This window comes from Echiichthys vipera (genome assembly GCF_963691815.1).
Source record: "Echiichthys vipera genome assembly, chromosome: 10".
NCBI lineage: Eukaryota > Metazoa > Chordata > Actinopteri > Perciformes > Trachinidae > Echiichthys > Echiichthys vipera.
The window spans coordinates 10,927,838-10,950,178 of NC_139835.1; the positions used below are offsets into that span (position 1 = coordinate 10,927,838).

Sequence of the window (22,341 nt, forward strand, 5' to 3'; positions counted from 1 at the left end):
CGTGTGTGTGTGTGTGTGTGTGTGTGTGTGTGTGTGTGTGTGTGTGTGTGTGTGTGTGTGTGTGTGTGTGTGTGTGTGTGTGTGTGTGTGTGTGTGTGTGTGTGTGTGTGTGTGTGTGTGTGCGCGTGTGCGTGTGTGTGTGTGTGTGTGTGTAGGGGTTAGGCAATTAAATGAGCCTGTTATCATCACTCACAGGGACAGGTTCACTCTTTATAAAGCTCTCACCGCCCAGCGCATTACTCTGTCAATGTATGTAAATCTTTCTGCTAACTGCGAGTAGCTTTGTGTGTGTGTATGTGAGATGAACACACACACACACACACACACGCACACACACACACACTCACTTCTTTCTAAAAGGCTGACATGAGAAGTGGTCCTTCTAACATCTCTATGATTGAGGTGAAGAGTAAAGCTCATAGCCAACACAGAGTGATTACATTAGTCTTCCTTAAAGATCATATCTTCTATTCACAAGACCATGAATCAATTCTATCTTGACACTAAATGGTGTGTACTTAAAGGGACAATCCACCTTAATACAAATCATACATTAGGGCTGAACGATCGTTTTCTGGCCGAAATTTGCGATTTCAGACGACGCGATTATGTAATCGCCAAAGCTGCGTTTTTTGCAGTGCTCCTGACTGACCCAGGATCTGTTGTGCCAACTATTTTACACATACATGCCGTCTCCCTACCATCCTGCCAAGCTCGCCAATCGGAAGTGACATGCTACTCGTGGACAGGCCACGCCAATCAATCAGTATTAACCTGCTCCGTATTTGTAATTAGTCAGAAATGGCTTCAGCTGGACCAGAAGCGGAGTTAAGGGATTTAATCCCCAAGAAAAACAGCACAACCGTCATTTGGGAATTATTCGGGTTTGAGGCTGCAGACATTCACCAGAAACAGGTACTGTGCAAAGCCTTTCATGCTGAAATTGCAACATCCAGCAGAAACCCAACTGATTTATACAGGCACTTGAAAAATCACAACAGAAATTTGCATGATGAAAAACTCCGGTAAAAGGTCCAGTGACAATGATAATCAGGCCAACTGTAGCAAACAGACTACAATTACAGGATGTTTTGCCAGTGTAACTCCGTACGATAAGAGCAGCCGAAGACCCCGGGAGATGAATCAAATCAAAATCACAATATCGGAAAAATCGCAATTAGATCTTTTCCTAAAATCGTTCAGCCCTACCACACACTGCCAAAAGCACAGCTGCAAAAGTTTTTCAGTGAAGTTTCAGATTAGCCTATAAACTCACAGGTAATTTCCACACTTTATTTAAGATGCCTGAGGCTTGCTTATGCAAAATGAATAACATCTTCAAAGACTACTATGGCTATGACTGAGGCTTTTGAGTCATTAGATCGAGCAGCGAATGAGACTGTCTCAGTGTAATCATAATGAACTACAGAATGGGAATGGTAGGTCTTCAGAGGTTCTGTGAAAGGGATTAAAAAAAGATGTTTATCAACACTACAAATGTGCACGCTGCCCTAATCTCATCTGATTTGACTGTTCTCATAGAGTAAAAAATAAATACATTTAATTTTAAGGTGGGCAACATAGCCAAAGTCCCAAAATTAGTCTCACTTTGCCACATCCTACTCCAGTGCTGGAGTAGGGTCCGGCTACATCACATACACATTCTGGGATAAGGGAAAAAAAACATATTTCTTATTTGCATTTCTTTAAACAAATCACAACTGTCTTGGGCGGCACTAAGTACCAGATACAGCGATGGTGCCTCTGCAAAATAGTTTTTAAAAATATTAAAAGATATACCATTACGTTGACCGTGTGGGGAGATTTTTACTACCCTGTCTATATTCCAGCTCTGGATGAGCTCACTGTAATCGTTAAACCACAGACCATTTATTAACAGTATGTTACTCTTAAACTAAGAAGCTGGTGTGAAGTGGGTCAGATTGGTAACTTACATTAGTCAAATCAATGTCACTGGTGAATGCTGCCAGAGTTAAAAGATGCCATAAATAAACTCCGTCTGACGATGGTCATGTCAGAAAATGGATCAACATCAGACATGAGAGGCAAGACGGAGTCTGGCTTTTTTCCAGGTGCGCTCACAAGTTGTTTTATTCCTAAAACTACAAACTCATTCGATCTGGAGACACTAAATGTCGAAGGATGTTGAAGTTGTTTTCCGTAACAGAGGTATGAACCGTAACATAGAGATGTGCCTGATGTCAGGCTTTATGGCAGCACGGTTCTTCTGTTGAGTCAGACTATCCTGATAATGAATATCTCGATAACAATATATCGATAACAATATATATTACAATATAACATGGCTTTTAGCATACCATATACAAATCATATTTATAGTGTAGTATAGAATACTTACTGAATGAAATACTTGACAAATAATATTATATTCCCTCATAATATTTCACATAATTTCATCAGAAGTTAGTATGTGCATGTTTTTATCAATTTAGACAACATAATTGAGTATCACACTCTTTATATATGATTTATGATTTATTTCACAACAGGATTCTATTGAAAGACGATAAATGATCGTATAGAATTATCACCCATCCATAGGATAGACCAATTCTAAGTCATCTGGTCATTTAATCAATCTATCCCCAACATATCCCCCACTCAGGTACTTCATTAAGATAATTCATCAGCACAATGAATCCATGACTAGGTAGATTTCATAGCAATAACAATTAGGAACACACACATTTTCACACAGTGATACTGTGTGTCTATTCTAGGTGGGTCCCAGGTGCAGATGTGTTTTCTTAATTAAGAGCCAAGGTCCATGAAGACTATAGGCTTCATCATTTATTATATTCATAATTAACCCTTTCTCTTTCACCCCTCCGCTTCTCTCTGTTTCATTTCAATCCCTCTGTTAACCCCTTCTCTATCAACTCAAATAAATCTTCCATATCCTGCTGGTTGGCTGCCTCATGCTGTCACCTTGTGCCCATCTCACACACCGTCACCATTAACCCCACATTTGTCTTTATTTCACCACCTCATCCGCAATTCTTTAATTACCAGCCTCTCTGTGTCTTTCATTTTATTCTCTAGCAATTAACCCCTTTCTCTCTTGCACCCTCCTGCTTCTCCTTTTTTCATATGCTCTTCTGAATTACCAATCTGTCTCGTTCCCGCTCTCTTAATGCTCTCACCACCACTACCCCCCCCCCCCCTCCCTCTCTCTCCGGCTTTCTCTCATCCTCCCTCCTGTTATATTTCCCCTCTCTCCCAAACACCATTACTCAATTAACCCCCTGGTTCCTGGCTATGGGTCAACATATGTATCAGGTCTGGATCATGCCTGTATGTGCCTTTGACAAATGAAGAGTCCACATACACACACACTCATGTGCACACTTAGGTGTGACTCAGAAATGGTTGGATTCATTAGAGGAAAGGGTGAAATAGAGAGGTGGTGAAGGAGAAGGAAGGGGGCTAGAAGAAGCAGAGGAGTGCAGGTCAAGACATTACTAAATACTGGTAGAGGACTCTGGACATGGAGAGAGAAAAGCTGTTTAATGAAGAGATCTGAAAGAGGGACACCAATACGACTGCAAGTATTGCTGAAAGGAAAGGGACAAAGAGTGTATGTGGTTACATTGTGAGCAGATTGACAGCTAGTGTTAATCAAGAGTGAACGCATTCTAAATAGTGGCCAGCTTGAAAGCACAGCAACCCAGTAAAGAGCAGACATGAGCCCCTTTTTACACATGCACAGCAAACCTGACATTATCTAGAAATTACCTGGCAAAGGTGTATGTGAGAACACAATGTCAGAATCCGTTGGAATGGACATCAAACGAACTTTATCTTGCCAGCTCCCTCAAAGTCTGTGTCCGATTGAGCCCATGTGTGAATAGAGCCACTCATTGTGCGGGGAATTCAAAGCAAGCGAGTGGGTGTGTGTGAGTATTGATGACATTTCTATCATGCTAATGGCGCAAAACCGGAAGAAAACAAACACACGAGGGTGAAGAATGGTTATTTACAAGCAGATGCCAACAAAAAAAAAAGATTTGTGAACTCGTCAGACAAATTCAAGAATCACAAGAGACTCTGCTGTTTATGACGAAATTACAAACCAGCTAGATTTCTGTGGTGAAATGTGTGTTATGTACTGCCTCCTTAAACAAGAGAATTTACAGTGACATGAACGCATTTGAAATAGACTAAGGCGTGGTAAAAGTGAGAAAAGACAACTTTGGACGATGTCCATACCTGTCTCGTTCACGTTCATATGAGAAAACAGAGGATAAAGAGGACATAGTCAATGAGTGTTTAGAATAACTACTGTAAAGAGGGATAGTTGAGGTGGAGGATGGATAGAGCAGAAGGATGAGGTGAAGGTGAGAGGGAGCATTTAGGTTCATTATGGAGAGAACTCACTGTTGTCTCCTCTTAATCATCTGATGATGAGCAACCTCTCTACATAGCAGAGATTATAATGCATGAGCCAAGCCTGTATGACCTTTAGGAAAAATTTCCATTAATTGGAAAGAGAGTTCCATGTATGTACAGTATCTTAAAACGTGGGTTAATTGTAATGTTAAAGGCTGCCGAGTAGATACTACAATGTTTAGGTTATGTTGATATTTTTACAGATTTTCCACACTTACAGAATCGATTCACCAGTTATAATCAAAAATAGATTTTTTAACCATCCATTCATGTATAGCCATGAAGTAGCAGCTAACTGCACAATTACAGGTTGTTCAATATACTCGTATGCATTTACATTGGTTTCTACCTACCTCAAACACTTTTTTGACACTATAATACCTTTCTTAGAGATTCTCCAGCATAAGCTTTAGCACTTTAAGCACAGTTTTGTTATTAACATACTTCTGTTACATTCCATGTGTTTTATCTTTTCTATTAATTAGTAACAGAGAAGCAAGACACAAAATGATGTTTGAATTACACTGCATCAATGATTTAACTGCATGAGCCAGTTTAACATGATCAGTGTTCGTTCAAGCCTTCAAGGATTTAGACTGATTTGTGTGTGTGTGTGTGTGTGTGTGTGTGTGTGTGTGTGTGTGCAGCCATACACAAACATACACACACCCACAGACACAAAGAAAAGAACACGTGCATTTAGCAGATGGCTGGTGGTTAAGAGAGTGTGAATGATAAAATCTACCCACTTTTCCATCGCCTCATCCATTATTCCACTCTACTGCTTTTGAAGAGTGCGAGGGTGTGTGGGTGTGTAAGCAAAATTATATCAGTGTGTGGATCTTTCTGTGTGCATTTTCATCTTCATGTAAGTTTCTAAGTGAAACAATCTACTCACGTCACTTGTGTCATAAGTGAACAATATTAAAATTGAGCCATTTAATTAAAACATGAAAACAGCCATCTATTCGAGTTTTGCTCCATTCTGATTTTATTGTTTCTACCCATCATGTGTGACGGGTTGTAAGCAATCAAACTAATGGAACATTACGAAGCTATTCAAAATGTGCCACACGAGTAATATTGTATTGCCCATCTGTGTGTGTGATCAAGTGAAACATGACATGTCTGTAATATGAGGCTATGCTGCATTAAAGGTTATGTTTGAAGTCACTGTGTTCTTGATGAGGTATGTGGTGTGTCTTTGTGTAAAAGAGAAAGAAGGGAGTCAGTAGCATTTTGACAGATGATTCACTAGAATCTCACACACACGCATGCACGCGCACACACACTATGGGGTTCCATCCGTGTCTTTTATAGAAAATGCGTGCACAGCAGCGTGTATGTGCCCCTGTGATTAATAGAACAATTTTTTTACGTGTGTGTGTGTATGTGTTGTTATGTGTGCGCAGACTTCATCACGCGTAACAAGAAGCAGCGTACTACACTTAAAGCGTGTCCACGTCTGTCTGTCGCTGTTGAACGCACATGCATTCGTATGTTTCGATTGTTTGCAACCGGAAGTATATCTTGACTGCGCGCACCATTACATTAACGCGTAACATAGTTTTTCTGTGTTCCATTTTCATCCAGGAGATGGTGCCACTTAGAAAATAATACATCAAACAGACGTCATCCATTGTTTTATATTTGACCAGAAAGATGATTGAAAAATCATCAAACTACAGTTGATCAGGGGAAACAGATTTCCCTGGAAACATTCATATATTTGAACGCTTGTAAATGACTAAAGTAAGCATAACTGTCCTTAAATTAATAAATAAAGAAATACATAAAGCATCCGTTCAAATGAGGCTATTGATTTGCTGTTTAAAAAGGTGTCTGAGTTGTTTATTATTTATGAAAATAGAAATCTTGGAATAAAAGCTAAATTTTGAACAATTTTGATCAATATTTTCCTGCTCCCCTGACATCGCTACACTGAATGATGTATGATTTAATAGACTACACTATGGTTTTATTTTCTCATAGAGTGGGGTTATATCTCACTGGCTAGGGTGCTAGGCTTGGAGTTTAAACACTACAAGATCAAATCCCACTGGTGCCATGTATTTTGTGTTTATATTAGATCAAACTGCAAAAGAAGAACAAAAAGTCCAAGCCTAAATTTGTATTTTCATCTCAGCCCATTTTTTGAACAAAATATTTGACGCAAATAAATGATGTTAAAGCTCACAAGACAATTCAAAGTGCTTTACATCAAATATACAGCAAGTAAAAGCAATAGGCAACATAAAAATACATAAATAACATTAATGTAACAGAATTAAGTTAGAATTAAAACCTAGATAATAATAATAATAATAATAATAATAATAATAATAATAATAATAATAAAAATAATAATTCATTTATTTTATATAGCGCTTTTTAGATTCTCAAAGACTCAGGACAAACAATGACAATCAGGGTAGGGCAAGCAAAAGACAGCACAAGACAGGAAACAGAAATCGAACCTCAACAGAAGACAGATAAAACAAAATAAAAGTTGTCCTTGCAATGCCATGTAGAGTAGCACATTAAGTAGCCACATGCTTTCTCTGGCACAACGAAAGAAGCTCTCTGTCTTTCTTTATTTATTCATTTAAGGACAGTTGTGCTCACATTAGTCATTTACAAACGTTGAAATATATGAACAACACAACAATTCAACGTCTGTTTGGTGTATTATTTTCTCGGTAGCGTCATCTCCTGGATGAAAATGGAACACAGAGAAACGACGTTACGCGTTCATGTACCCGTAACAGTGACAGACAGATGTGTACACGCTCTAGGTGTAGTACGCTACACAAACACACACACACACACACAGAGAGAGAGAGCTCATTGCACACAACAGTAACTATACCTAAAATATACTCGCTTGATTAAACACACACTGTAAAATCAGGGAGTTTACTGCCAAATAAGATTTGATAAGAATGAAGACACTACATTTCCCACACTGTGAAACATACACAATCCTGGTTAGTATTTGATCTTTCATAATGGATCTCTGTTCAGCCCACAATTAAAGACAAATACCCTTTCACCCTATCAAAAAAACAGAGAAGGATAAATATCCTTTATTACAGAGACTGGCATTGAAAATCAATGTTGAAAATATAGCCTGGTGAGTCATATATCAGTAAAAGTCACACACATATATACAGTATGCCCATATAGAAAAGGGGGCTCTGTTAATATATGTTGGCTGTCAATGTAGACTGATATATGTGTCAGTGTACTGCAATTTACCAATGAGACCACAGCCTTCTCAAATATAATTCACAATTTGGCTGATAGCTGATATATCAGCTCCTAGAAAAAGATAAGGTTTATGGCCCCTCTACCCTTCTCAAGGACTACCTGATACACCTGTGCACGCACGCATGCACTCACGCACACACACACACACACACACACACGCACACACACGACAAAACTAACACATGATTACTATATAATGAAAAGTGGCAGGCTACATAAAGAAAATGACAAAGGAATTATATCTGCGTCACACGTACAGTGGACAGGCAGAGACTTTATGGCTCCTGTAACCTTTTGAAGGACTAGTAAGAGCAAGTACATACATTCATACTAGGGCTCTGCGATATGGCGATATGTATCGTATGACGATAGAAAGAGTCTATCGTTTCATGTTTTGCTCTATTGTTTATCTCTCAGTGTCCTAAATCACAAACTTTACAGGCGGGGGGGTGAAGATGAAGTGAGCCCAAGGAGTCAATTACATTATTAAGGGCGGCCATAAACTGTGTTTCTCTCTTCATTAAACCACAAGAAAACAGGTGTATACACACACACAGACCAGTCTACACACACCAGACGCACAACAAACACATGTGACTCTGACACATACTGCCGCGTTTCAGTGGAATAAATAAATTAGCCGCTGGGGGGGCAACCGGTGGTTGAGTGGTTAGAGCAGTCGCCCCATGTAAAGAGGCTGAAGGTCCTTGAGGCCGCCGCTGCAGGTTTGACTCAAACCTGTGGCCCTTTGCTGCATGTCACCCCTGTCTCACCCCATTTCCTGTCTGTCCTATATAATACAGGCTTGAAAAACTGCCAAAAAATTATCTTAAAAAAATTAGCCGCTAATTACGGCTGTGCCATCAGTCCACGGTGTGACACAGCACTGTGAAAGTGAAACTACAGTTCTAATTATACTGTCAGCAGTTGGCAAAAAGAGATACAAAACACATTTATGTTGTAACAACAAATACTTTTAATGAGATTCCAAATCTCTCAGTAACCAGACTAGGACTGAACTTGTGGTGTCCTGTGTCAGGCGCTCGCCGCCCAGAATGGGAGGGTTTACATTGTAATTAAAAATAATAAATATTCCAAAAATGTAATGGGAAAACATATTTTGCAATTTGCCTTTATTGATGCAACAATAACAATACACCCACAGAGAGAGACACTATGTAGTTGCTGTGAATTACTTGTGTTGTGAAGGAAAAAGCAAGAAATATAAGTAGCAATTCACAGACCCACCTATTAAATTGCCCCCCAAATTTTACCCCAAGATGCACATACAAACATCCCCACACACGCACACACCTTCAAAACAAGATACCCAGAAAAAGAAACCAGTGCAGTATGTGAACGCAATAAGCAGCACTGCTTTCTTTAGTGGAAGGTCAATATTATTCTTACCAGTTGGTCACTATGGAGGGCTAAGGGGGCAAAGGTCGGGTGTGTGTGTGTGTGTATGTGTATGTGTATGTGTATGTGTATGTGTATGTGTATGTGTATGTGTGTGTGTGTGTGTGTGTGTGTGTGTGTGTGTGTGTGTGTGTGAGAGAGAGAGAGAAACACAAGCCTTTATGTATGTGCTTCTTGCTCATTCACTTAACCTTTGCAGGCTGACATTACACTTTATAAGGAAAATATGTCTGAACTTGGTTGCCCTTAAAGATCTATTGATAAATATGATTATGACAAGCTGTAAAAACAGCAGGAAGACTAGAGGAAAAAGGGTATGTTTTGACAATGTATTTTCAATGTTTCTCTGAAATTGTAATAAACTAAATGAAAGGACAAAGACACTTTGAGACAGCATGGTGAATACCTTTGACGCAGGCCTAAATGAAAGTAATCTTTTCTTTCACCCTAGCTGAATTTTACAGCTTTATTCGGTTTCAGGCTCGTGGTCAGATGTGAGGTCTGGCACAAACACAAACACCTTTCCAAACATATTGGAACCTGTAAGTGACTGACATATTTTTGCATTGGTTAAGATAATCTAACCTACAGTATAATCTAAAATCATAACAACATTAAAGGTGCGGGCCCAGATATCAGCAGAAAATACACTTCTTCTATAGAAAGGTTTTCATTAGATGGACTGAGTCTGGGGTCAAGCCCAGTTAACCCAGGGAGCTAGAGATAAGAGAGTAGCCATTCAGAAACAAAAAATCAGGTGAGGGATAAACTCCCAGTGGTGTATGACGAGATGCATACAGAGGGGCACAAAGGGCAGACTAGAGATGAAAGGTGAAACTGAAATGCCAAATACCACACAATGTGATTATAAAAGGCAAAAGGCTCCACCCCAGTGCAGAATAAATACTACTAGAGCTTGCTAAAAGTGATCTAAATAAAGCATATGGCTAAATAAATAATTATAACAAGTTATTGGACTAGTAAATGGAAATGGACTATTCACGTAGGGCTGCAGCCATCAGTTATTTCAGTAATCGGATAAGAAACACTTCTGCTTAACTTAAGAGCAAAAGGAAATATACAGAAAAGAAAACAAGACAAGAGAAAAATTACCTTTTTTTGCCAAAATTGCAAAAAACTGAACATACTTGAATGCATTTAAGTGGTACATTCAAGAAATATACTAGAAATATGCTATTGACGTCATGCTATTGTGTTAAGCTAGTTTGGTTTTATAATAGTATAGTAGTATGCTGTCACACTTTCTGTCATTTGCCCTGGCCTGTCTCTTCTCTTCACCCCTCGTTATTTTCTCTCTCTTCCTCCACTTTGTAATCCACGCCATCATGTTTTCTTCATCAGACTCATACTTAATTGTCACAGGGTGAAACTTGGTTTCCCAGTTAGTCTCATTTAACATTTAACAAGTAACACACAGAAAACAAATAACAAATTTACACTTACAAAAAACAGAGAAACATACAACAGCAGTGCTACCTTCTCGCCAAAATCTTGCTCCAATTTGTCTTTATATGCCAGTTTTACTTTCCTACTTTCTGTTTTTACAGAACAGTTTATGTCTTTGAGTGTGATCCAGTCTTTGCATTGAAAGGCATGATGTTTTTCTTCAAGCATCAGTTTTATTTGTGCTGTCATCCATGGTCCTGAGTTTGGGTATTTTTTGACTGTTATGGCTGGAATGGAATTAGCCATGCAAAATTTGACGTTAACCTTAATTACCTCGACTCTGTTGTTAATATTACCCTCAAAGGCACTCCAGTCTGTACAGGAAAAAGACCCTTGAAGACTGGCAGTAGCCTCCTCAAACCAGTGGTTGACGCTGTAGGTTTTGGGTTTGTGACGTTTAAGGAGTTGCATGTATTGCCGAAGTAAACAAACAATCTTGTTGTCTGCTGAGCCAAGCCGCGGCTGTGCTTGAGCTCTGTAAATGTAGCTAAAGTTCCCATAACACAAATCCAAGACACTGCCCTTCCTTGTCGGAACACTGACATATTGTTTGAAAGATGGGGGGACAGTCTCAAGTCTGCAGTTGTTCAAGTCCCCCAGAATGGAAACCAGAGCATTTGGGTATCTGTCCAGCATATGATTAGCACTCTGGACTGCTATTTCCGCCGCGGTCTTGTTGCTAGCACCGGGATGAATATAAACAGTGCTAAAGACTAAAGTTGTAAATTCCCCAAGGGAGGTAAAAGGGACGAAGCATCTCAATGTCAGGGATGCAGACCTTTTCATTGACTTTGATGTTATTACAACATCAGCCATTGATGTAAATACAGATTCCTCCACCCCTCTCCTTACAGGATTCCTTCATCCTGTCAGTCTGATGGTGGTGAAGTTGTCTAGGCTAACCTCCACACCAGTGATTGAATCATTCAGCCAGGACTCAATAAGGGCGATGATGCTAGCCTCCCAGAAAGCCTTCTCCACTCGGCACTTGGCATGTAGGATATCCATCTTTCCCTAGAGAGATTGTACATTTGCCAACACAGGGCAGGGGAGAGGGGGTTTGAAGGGACTGCGTCCCAGCCTGTTCCGGATCCCACCACGTCTTCCTCTTTTCCTCGGCCTGTGTTGTATGTCAGCTGGAATTATGTTCACTGGTTTTAGGCAGCAAGGGATGGAGTCCCGAAGATCTTCCCTGGTGTAGGTGAGTTTCTGACATTGTGGATTAGTTGTATGATAATCAATGTGAGCCTTATCTCTGTCATACTTGATAAAGTCAGCCATGGTAGCAGATTTAGATTGACTTGAGACAAAAACTCTTAAAATATACAAAACAAGCTATCAAACAGACGAGATGGTCAGGTCATACACCAGGTAGCAGAACCCCCCCAGGTAGGTCATGGATAATAGCCCCACACACCCATAGCATGTGTCCGCAGCGTAAGCTGTAAAAATGATCCATGCAGAAACACAGTGTGCTGAATAACTTTTCATCAAATGAATTAATTAAATTAAGTGATGATAATTGTAGATGATTTTTAGTAATCAAGTTACTCGAGGAATCGCTTCAGTCCTGTATTCACCCTATAATGAAACTTGAATTAGATGTTTCTCAGCAACTACGGCTCAGTAAACCAATGTAAATATGATGATACTGGCAAAACTACAAAAGAAATCATCATTTATTAATACTTAACACAATGCTAAAATGATTATAGAGCTTAACACATAGGTTGAAGGTGAAGAATGAGATTTGGTGGAAGCCTGTCTGCTTGGTTTAAGTATCAGGTTTTTGTTAAATTGCCTGGGATTAAAATGTGATTAAATGTGGACTGTGTCAGAGGCCACCCACACAAATTGCTGTTTCTCAATATGTCTGGAGGTTTTTCTAATCCCTTTCACGTCTCATTGTTTTCATCTGGGTCATGGTTCAATTAATGCCGAAATGTTAGCCAGCAACACACACACTGACACACGAACAAAATGCTATGCTAAGAACCTTATCATCAACTGCCTTAATGCACAAATACGTACCTTACACAGCTGTACATAAGAATCAAATGCTGCCTGTCGGTCTGGTGTCTATTGTCTTCACTATCTTGTCATACCAGGATAAGCAGCTAAATAATCACATTACAACACCATCATCTTAACTAATCAATGCTTTGAACATATCTTTTGCGTGTGTGTGTGTGTGTGTGTGTGTGTGTGTGTGTGTGTGTGTGTGTGTGTGTGTGTGTGTGTGTGTGTGTGTGTGTGTGTGTGTGTGTGTGTGTGTGTGTGTGTGTGTGTGTGTGTGTGTGATTTTGGAAACCAAGGCTGAAGCTGGCGTTCCTCACCCAATGTTAGGAGGTTTTTGTCAGCACATATATACAGTACAGACTTAATATACACGTCATTTATGATGAAAACTGAAGAAGAATTATGGGGCTTTACGCATAATAACCCTTCCAACAGGGTCATAATTGCCTCATTCTGACTCGCTGGTGTTTCGCTCCAGAGCTAAGCCGGTGAGAAGGGGAATGGGGAAAGAAAAAAGATGGAAAGGGAAAGGAGAAAGAGGAGCAGAGAGAAAAAGAGGGCACACATGTTCAGTAGTGGGAGAGACAGATGAAGACTTGAGGAGGAGGGAAAGGAGGGAGAGGCAGCAAGAGAAAAAGACATAAATTCTCTGCACATTCAGGCAATGCCAGATCTAAATTACAGCTGTTCATAGAGTTAAAGCTTTTTCTATCATTCACCGACTCTGCATTATGGCTAGTTCCCACTACAGAACTTAAGCCCTGGTTTACCACTCGCCTGCAAAAGCCCAAGATCAGAGGCAAATTGGGGTTGGCTCTGTGATCCCAAATCGTTGCTTCAGTGCGATGTTTGAACAGTTCAAAAACGCAAACAGCCGCCCAGCAGAGGCATTCCAGATAACTACTGGGCCAAATATCTGGACCTGTCGGGGAGCTACATCCAATAAAAGCATGAGACACAGGTTGATGGGAAACCTGCGGAAAGGCTCATGTGGAAGAACACAGATCTGAGTTGTCACACCTAAAAGGCTATAAACAGCTTTGTGGCTATAAGATGGGAACGAGCTGTTTTGTTAACACTGTGCCAACGACAACAACCCCTAACCCTTATTCTCTTTTTCTTCTTTGATACATTGCTGCAAATCAACCACCAACAACTTGTTGTGCGAATGGTATTATACCATGTCCTGTGTCAGTTATCAGCTATGTTTCCAAGACAAAATGTGGATTGAAGATCAGACATGAAAGATCTGGTACTGTGTGGCCCCCTATCACCGGTCAGTCAGGTAGTGTAAAGACAACAAGTCGTGTAGTGTGAACGGGACAGCGATTTGAGGACTTCAAAGTCTTCTGGTGGGAATTTAGCTTTGGGAGGTACATTTAGTAGCTGTACTTTTCTTTCTTTGCCTAAGCTCCATCACCTCAGCCATCCTTGCTTCAGTATTCATCCCCAACATCCACCTCCAGGAGGTACATCCCAAGTTCAATAAAAACTCTACATAAAGTGGCCATTCTCTTTTTTTCATGTATTTTCATGAACTCTATAAGTGTCCTAGGCTCCAAATATCATACTCATCCTACACCTACGCTAGCTGCAGGCTACAAACACAAATGCAAACAAACACAGACATATGACAATATACTAACACAAAAAATATGAAACTAATTGGCTATAATACTCTACAGACAAAACAAAAATGGTATTGGAAGTTGAAAAATGTGTTTCCAACCAAACAGAGCTATTATCCTCACAGTTAATTGCCTTCAAAAAGTTCAACTAAAATTATCAGTAATGATGAATGTCTACACGATTATGTTCCAGCTCCACTGTAGATGCTATTACGAGTTCACACAATCAGTGATGAGAGCAATCAATCTGCAAATGATGCAACACATACATTAGCACGGCCAAAAAATTGTTTGCATGTGTGTAGGTGCACATGTACATAAATTATGCAGCATCCTGACATTATCATTTCCCACTCACACTTGCTAGATTAACTTTTTTTAAGCCCTAAATTGATTAATTTATACCAAAAATCCTAGCGCCTGGCAAATATAGCATGCTATAGATTACAAAGGCAGTGCTTAAACTGAAACACAGAAATAAATTAGAAAGTTTTACAGAGCCACATCTGTTAGAAGCAGCAGCTTGTTATTTACCACCGCTCAGCAGAGTTTGCATGATCATGGTGATGGAAAACTGTAGAATTAGAGGGCACAGAAGGGAGGAAAGGGCCTGCTGTTAACAGGGAACCTGCTCTGAATAATTTCCTCATTATCAGAGATTTGGCTACTTTCTTAATGATTCTGGTATTGTAGTGACCTTTAATTATTTGAATTATTTAGGTTTAAATGGGGGTTAGATCAGTTCAAAGTAGAAATAAAGTTGGCCTGTGAAAATTCTCATTTGTCCAGGTCATCGTTATCCCCAAAGCAATTTCAGTCAAAAGCAACTGGACTTGGTTGCTTGTCTAGGAAGACGTTTCACCTCTCATCCAAGAGGCTTCCTCAGTTCATGTACGCAACTGACCAGACTGGGACAAATCAATCAATAGAGCACTAACAAAGTCTAAACATACTTCCCACCAACGACTGTCACTCTCACGACGGTCGTTGGCACTTGGAGCACAAAGGATTCCAGTGACATCATCGGCCTGTGAGAGGTTAAATACCTGGATCTCCACACCAGTTAGTTGGACCAGTCCCAGCCTGGTCACTTGCGTTCATGAACTGATGAAGCCTCTTGGATGAGAGGTGAAACGTCTTCCTAGACAAACAACCAAGTCCAGTTGCTTTTGACTGAAATTGCTTTAGGGAAAGAAATAAAGTTGTTCCTAGTAGAGGAAAAAACATGTAGATTGCAAATTTCAAGCCCATTTCTGACCTATGATTAAAATGTGAGCTTGAGTAAGACATTCAAATAAGGAAACAAGCAGGAGCTAGAATAAGTTTACATCCATGTCTATTGTGACTTTTTTTTAGGCTTAATGTAGGCAGTAAAGGTATTGTTATATGTTATTGTTTTCTTTGAAAATAGCTGACGGTATATTAAGAACTGTAGTTTCACTGTCACAGAGCTTGTGTGTCGTGCGTCTGGTGTGTGTAGACTGGTCTGTGGGTGTGTTAGTTATTTTCGGGTGATTTAATTAAGAGAGAAAGACAGTCTATGGCCTCCCGTAATAACGATGGATGTTTTTCTATCGCCATGTTGCAAAACCCTAGTGATAAGTGTATTTTTTGACAAAACATGGAAGCTTCACACACATCTTCAACGCGGTAGCACAGGACATCTATAAAGTCACCACAGTTTCAAGGTGGGCACCCAGATTAGTGTCACCAATTTTGTATCCAACCAAATGTCTCCCCTTCTGCTCCTGAGTTAACACGTTGAGTAATGGCAAGAAAAAGAAGTTTTTAAGAATATTATAATGTACTGCAAAACTTCATAATTTTATCCTGTTAGACATTTGTGTGAAATGCTATCATAATTAGCCTAGGAATTCTTGAGTTGAGCCAGAACTCACAGTGATCTTGAGCTTTGACCTCCAAAATCTAATCAGTTCATCCTTAAATCCAAGTGGATGTTAGTGCCAAATTTGAAGACATTCCCACCAGGGATCCTGAGATATTGTGTTCAAAAAAATGGGATGAATGAACAGACAACTGATGGAAAACATGGGTGAAGAGAACAAAAAAAAAGTTAAATAAAGAGAATTTAAATACTAATAAAGCTGAGAGATAAACTATTGTCTTCTACAGCAAATGGTTTTGGCTGACTAGAAAACCAACACATATGTGGGTACACACACGCACACACAAAGACAAACACACACAGTTTGCTTAAGTCCACCAACTGTCCATCTTAATGTCTCCAAGTCAGACTGTTTAAGGTTGTTTCATCTCATCAGCCAGCCAGACAGTATAATCGCCAGACATGCTTCAAGTCGGATCGATTCAAAGTGCATTTTAACAGGATTAACAATGCAATTTACAAACAGTTTTCTAGAAAAGTACACTATTGTGGCATTGCAGGCCTGATCTCGTAAATCCTTCTTTCTCCTGATGTTCATACTAGGTTTCTGCATTAATACACTAATGTGTGGCAATACCATGCAGTACAATGTAAATTATTTAAAAAAATTAAAAGAATTTATAAACCTCAATTCAGACCTAGTTCAGACGTACAGGGGTGTTTTTTAAACATAGCTTATTCTATGTATTTTTTCCTTGTTCGTCCATATGCACTTTAAACAGATTGTTTGAAAAACTCAAGCCAACCACTCTTTGCATGTATCTATATCTAAATAAGGAAGGAATATAATCAAACCATTCACATGTCCTGTGCATGTGTGTCTACTTATGAATAGAATAAATAAATTACGGATTGTAGTTTTTAAATTAGTCTCCTGTACATGGATCAATAATATTAAGCTGTATGTGTGTGGAAAGCACAAATGCCATGTATGAACACACACATGCACATCCTGCATACTAACAAACTCACAGAATGCATTGTGAGTATGTGTGTGTGTGTGTGTGTGTGTGTGTGTGTGTGTGTGTGTGTGTGTGTGTGTGTGTGTGTGTGTGTGTGTGTGTGTGTGTGTGTGTGTGTGTGTGTGTGTGTGTGTGTGTGTGTGTGTGTGTGAGAGAGAGAGTGTTAACGTTGCGTTTGATCAAGAGTATGTGTTATTAATGTCCCAGGAAAAACATCAATATCATACGGAACAGTGTTTCCCCTCTCTATATTACCAGCTAACCTTTTAAACGAACCCTGGACTCTGTAAGGCTGTTTCTGCGATACCTACAAGATGGGAAAAATACATTAGGAATTATACTCCAAGCTACAGAGAAACTGTTGATGGGAATACTGCTTACTTTTCATTTTCTTTGGCATAAAGCTGTGAGTGGACTTGACAAACAACATGCAAGGAGGATATTAGGGTAATGGATAAAAAGAGTGGGTATGGAGTGGGGGTGGGTGGTGGTCTAAAGGTAAACTTGCACACCATACGCATAAAAATACTTTCCCAACATTGTTTTTCACCTTCTATAGTTTATTAGTAAGTCAGTTGCAAAAAGAAGACCAATGACGAATGCCCCCTACTTCTCACTTGATATATTACCTCAGTAAACGTTTTCCTAATGAGTTTATGGTCTCAATCACTAGTCTTCCTAAATACAGTATTAGGTAGCACTAATAGGTACTTGCAGTTTTCAACTGGCTCTGTGTCACTGCAGCGAATGGCCCCAGCAATTGGAACTCCTCACTCACCGGCAATTGTCTGCCTGATGACTTAAAGATTCAGCAGTTCAGAACCACTGAAATGAAAGGAGCGCAGCTTGAAGCGGCATAGCATTCCCCGTGGTCATGTCCGGTTTCAAAAAACCAAGATGACGACTGCCAAACTGTCAATCTCCTGGCTTCAAAACTTTAGTCCACAAGCTAATGCGTCAGGTCATAGTAGTTACTTCTCTTATATGCAGTCTATGTGATTAATAATGCACTTGCATTGTGCCTGTATCAGGCAAACGCATTTCTGATTCTCTCACCCACTTTCAATAGCCATCTAGCATTGGTTTGTTGTGTGTGTGTGTGGGGGGGACTCACAGCACCTGAATGTACCTTGACAGACCTAGGCTATCAGTTTCACTGTGCTTTCAGCCTTCCAGTTACACATGCCCCAGACAAATAATTTCTGTTCTAGACACACAGAGATGAAAATCCAGGGATGACATTGATATTAATCCTTTCATCAAACAAAGGGTAAGATAACGGCAAGTGTTCCCTCGGAAAATAAATGTCTTCTTTAAACACGCTGTGCTGTTGTGCTTTTGTGTGGTGCCATAACACTTCCAAGCTGTTTGGGACCGATGTTTGAATGACAGTAGTCTGTGTTACACATATATTTTTTTGTCTTTCTTTATTGAGGACATAACTACAAACAGACAAGTAATATTCACAATTCTTAATTGTGTGTATAGAACGTTCTCATAAACAACACAATATTGAGAATAAAGTCAAAGTTTCTGTTTTCAACACAAACACCAAACATGACTTGTCCTCACTGTAAAGGGATATTAGTAATAGAACAGCATTTTCCTGACAGATCTATAGTGAAAAATAGTATATAAACATATACAGATAAACACTTCCTCACAGTTGATACATAAATATCACCTCAAACATTCATAAATAACATTTGAGCCCTCTGTCTCGAATGTATCACTTTTTCAAACTGTATTTTTGACCTCCGTCTTCAGCAGACCTCAAAAATATCTTCTTCGTTTTCTTTGTGGTTATAAACCTAAACCCAGGCTGGCTACAGTAAAACACTCATCTGGGATTAGGAGCCATTTATTCATCTCAGCTCAGTAATACTATGAGAGCCTCACTTCAGAATCCAATGAATATTTCACACTTTCATTTCATATGCAATCTCTGATGCTCCGAAGTGGGTATTGCTGGATATCATTTTGTACATTTTACTGTGTGTGTGTGTGTGTGTGTGTGTGTGTGTGTGTGTGTGTGTGTGTGTGTGTGTGTGTGTGTGTGTGTGTGTGTGTGTGTGTGTGTGTGTGTGTGTGTGTGTGTGTGTGTGTGTGTGTTTTTTTGGGGGGGGGGGAATTAGTGTGGGATCCCAGTATTGAAATGTGTATTTTGTAGTATGCATGTGCTTTTATATTTGGTTTCTGTGCAGCAAAGGTATGTTTTGTACAGTTTCACTGCATTCAAAGAACATTAAGAAAAAGCATTACTATCCTTTCAGGGTGATAGTGAAAAGGGAGAGTTCAGGAAATAGTTGCAACAGAAATGCAAAAATTGTCAATAAATACAGTATGTATCTCTAAGAGGCACCCCGAAATAGATAAACACACATTCATTTACCGTTACTATAACTCCATCCTTGATACAGAAACCTGTTAAACCAGCTTTAACACTTATTCAAAACATCATTTGTTAAATTGTTTGGGAAAAACGAAACTGAAACTTATCAGAGATCCTATATTGTTTACTTTCAGAAGATGATTCACTCCTACAAAAAAACAACTAAAACAGAATTAAACAAACTGAAATTATTTCTTTAGTTGGTCTTGCTTGAAACCAATAAGGGATTTTTGACCTTTTGGACTATAATATAAAAGACATTGTCTGATGCTGAGTGTAGCTCATTGTGCAATACACTGATTTAAACTGAGTTTGCGTTGTGGCTCTGATTATTGCTCGTATGATTTTGATCCTTCTGTCTGGCGATTTTTACCGCCTTTTAACACTGATTCATTTATCCATGCAATCCACTACAGTTGGTTGGAAACACATGAAAACCATGATTCCTTTAATTTTTTTTCATTTTGCATTTTTACCCCCCCTCATTGCTGTAAACCTGGGGGAAACACTGTGATATGTTCAAGTACTGACGCACACTCTGAATTGCATTTTAACAATGGTGCATTCACTTACTGACATGCGTACTGAAGTGCATTTGATTGTGATTTGTATCAGTAAAATGATCCCTGATTTCCACCTTTTTTCTAACCTGTTTTGCCCCGGTCACTCCGTGTCACATAACCCGTGAGATAATAATATTTATTACAGTAATCTTAGAAGGCAGTAACATTACAAGGTGCCCTTTTCTTTCTCTCTCTCTCTGCATGTTTCACCTTGTGCTGCTGCAGCTTTTAAGTTAATTCCACAGCATTCAGTTCAGTCTTGTGCCGTGTTGAAAATTATACTGGACCAACATATTAAATGGCCATCACATCAACCTAATGTAAAGGGGTGCCTGGGTACCTGTCCTGGAAACCCTTTTTAAAAAAGTGTCCAAAATCATTACCGTGCTCCTTTATTAACTCTTCCCTATACAATAGACAGGCAATTCTTAACTCTATAGTGAGTGGCAAACTGAGACTTCGGACTTTTAATAATAATAATAATAATTTTCCATCCTGGGGTGTAGTGCATAAATGTCCATTAACTGCTCATTCATATCTATAAAATATGGAGCCTTGTATTGTGGAAATGTCTGTGGAAAATATTTCATATGCCGCTTTTTCTAGCCATTGTGAAAGTAAGTGGCTGAGCGAATTACAACCTGCCAACAGCAGGACCAGTCCATGCTACCCTCTAACTTCCTACAAAACCATAGCAACAGGGTCTCATAATAGTAATCCCTTAGGTCACTTGCTGGTCTCTTGACTCAGTTATTGCTCCTGTCACTGAGTCATCTGGCCCCTGGGATTCGGCTTAGTGTGTCATGTCATCTAACCCCCCATGAGACGTTAGAGCTCATCAGGAAAACTCATCCAACGGACAGAACAGTCTAGGCTACAAATATTTCTAGAAATGTCATGTTTTTTCTTCACTATAAGTCTGTGTTAAGTGAGATATATATATATATATATATATATATATACTGTATATATATATATAGAGAGAGAGAGAGAGAGAGAGAGAGAGAGAGAAAGAGAGAGAGAGAGAGAGAGAGAGAGAGAGAGAGAGAGAGAGAGAGAGAGATCACTTCGGTTCTTCCCAAAGGTTTTTTGCAGCTCTGAGAGAAATTGCCAACCATTGCAACTTTGTTCTTAATTAGTTCAAAGAATCTCCTAACAATTCCTGCAGTATTTATACATCCTTAAAGGCATACTGTATGAGCCAAGGACAAGGAAAAATATACATTACAATTTTTAGCCAGTAGGTTGAACAAGTTTTTTAAGCTGTGACCTAAATGAAAAATTCAGTTCACAATAGGACACGGGCTCATTAAAACATGTTGATACTGTTTTAATGTGCAGAGCCACTAACAGAACAGAGGGTTCCAGATTCATTGAAGGTCCTAAGCCATGGTTCAAAAAGCCCTTAATCTAAGCCATTTATCACATTCTAATACTGCCAAGGTCTATTTGACAGTATGAAAAAAACCTGCACTTTTCAAAGGAGAAAATGAAAAATGACACTTTCCTCTGGGGAAAAATAAGAAAACGGGATATATGGATTGAGTTTGCAAAGTCTCCAAAAGTGAATTGCTAATGACACTGCCTAATGCTGAAGGCAAGTTAAAACCTTTTCCCTTTGAATTTTGCTGGTGAGGCAATATTCTATCCAAGGGAGTGGTTTATAGGGCACTGCAGCTCAATACTCTTCAGCGTGAACACACACACACACACACACACACACACACACACACACACACACACACACACACACACACACACACACACACACACACACACACACACACACACACACACACACACACACACACACACACACACACACACACACACACACACACACACACACACACACACACACACACACACACACACACACACACTCACAGTGTTATGTGACTAATTAATAGGAAATCCAAATATTATATCCATTACATGAGCGGTATCAAAAGGATGGAAGGGATGAAGATAGTTGACTTATATACAGTGATCTTGTAGCTCTGTTTAGAGAACAAGAGCTGCATTTCTCTTATCCGTGGACTGGCTGGCTGGATTTGTCTGTGCACTCTGCTTACTGCTAACATTCAGGAAACAAGCCATTTTAAATAAAGGCTATTTAAGTCTTCACATTAGTAACTTTAATTTCACAGATGTTAACTAAGAATGTTGCATGGCTGTTTGTGGTTAGTAATAATTCCTTGTTCAAATGAAATTAAGTAAAATTATCTTCCTATTACTTTATCTACTTAATCAAACTAAAAGCAGGAGCAAACACTACATTCTT

The 22,341-nt window shown here is 39.3% G+C and overlaps 1 protein-coding gene across 1 annotated transcript in view; it reads right to left on the reverse strand.

Annotated features, from left to right (window-relative positions):
* LOC310952801 (partitioning defective 3 homolog B-like) overlaps positions 1 to 22,341 on the reverse strand; it is a 244,435-nt gene that overhangs the window by 203,305 nt on the left and 18,789 nt on the right.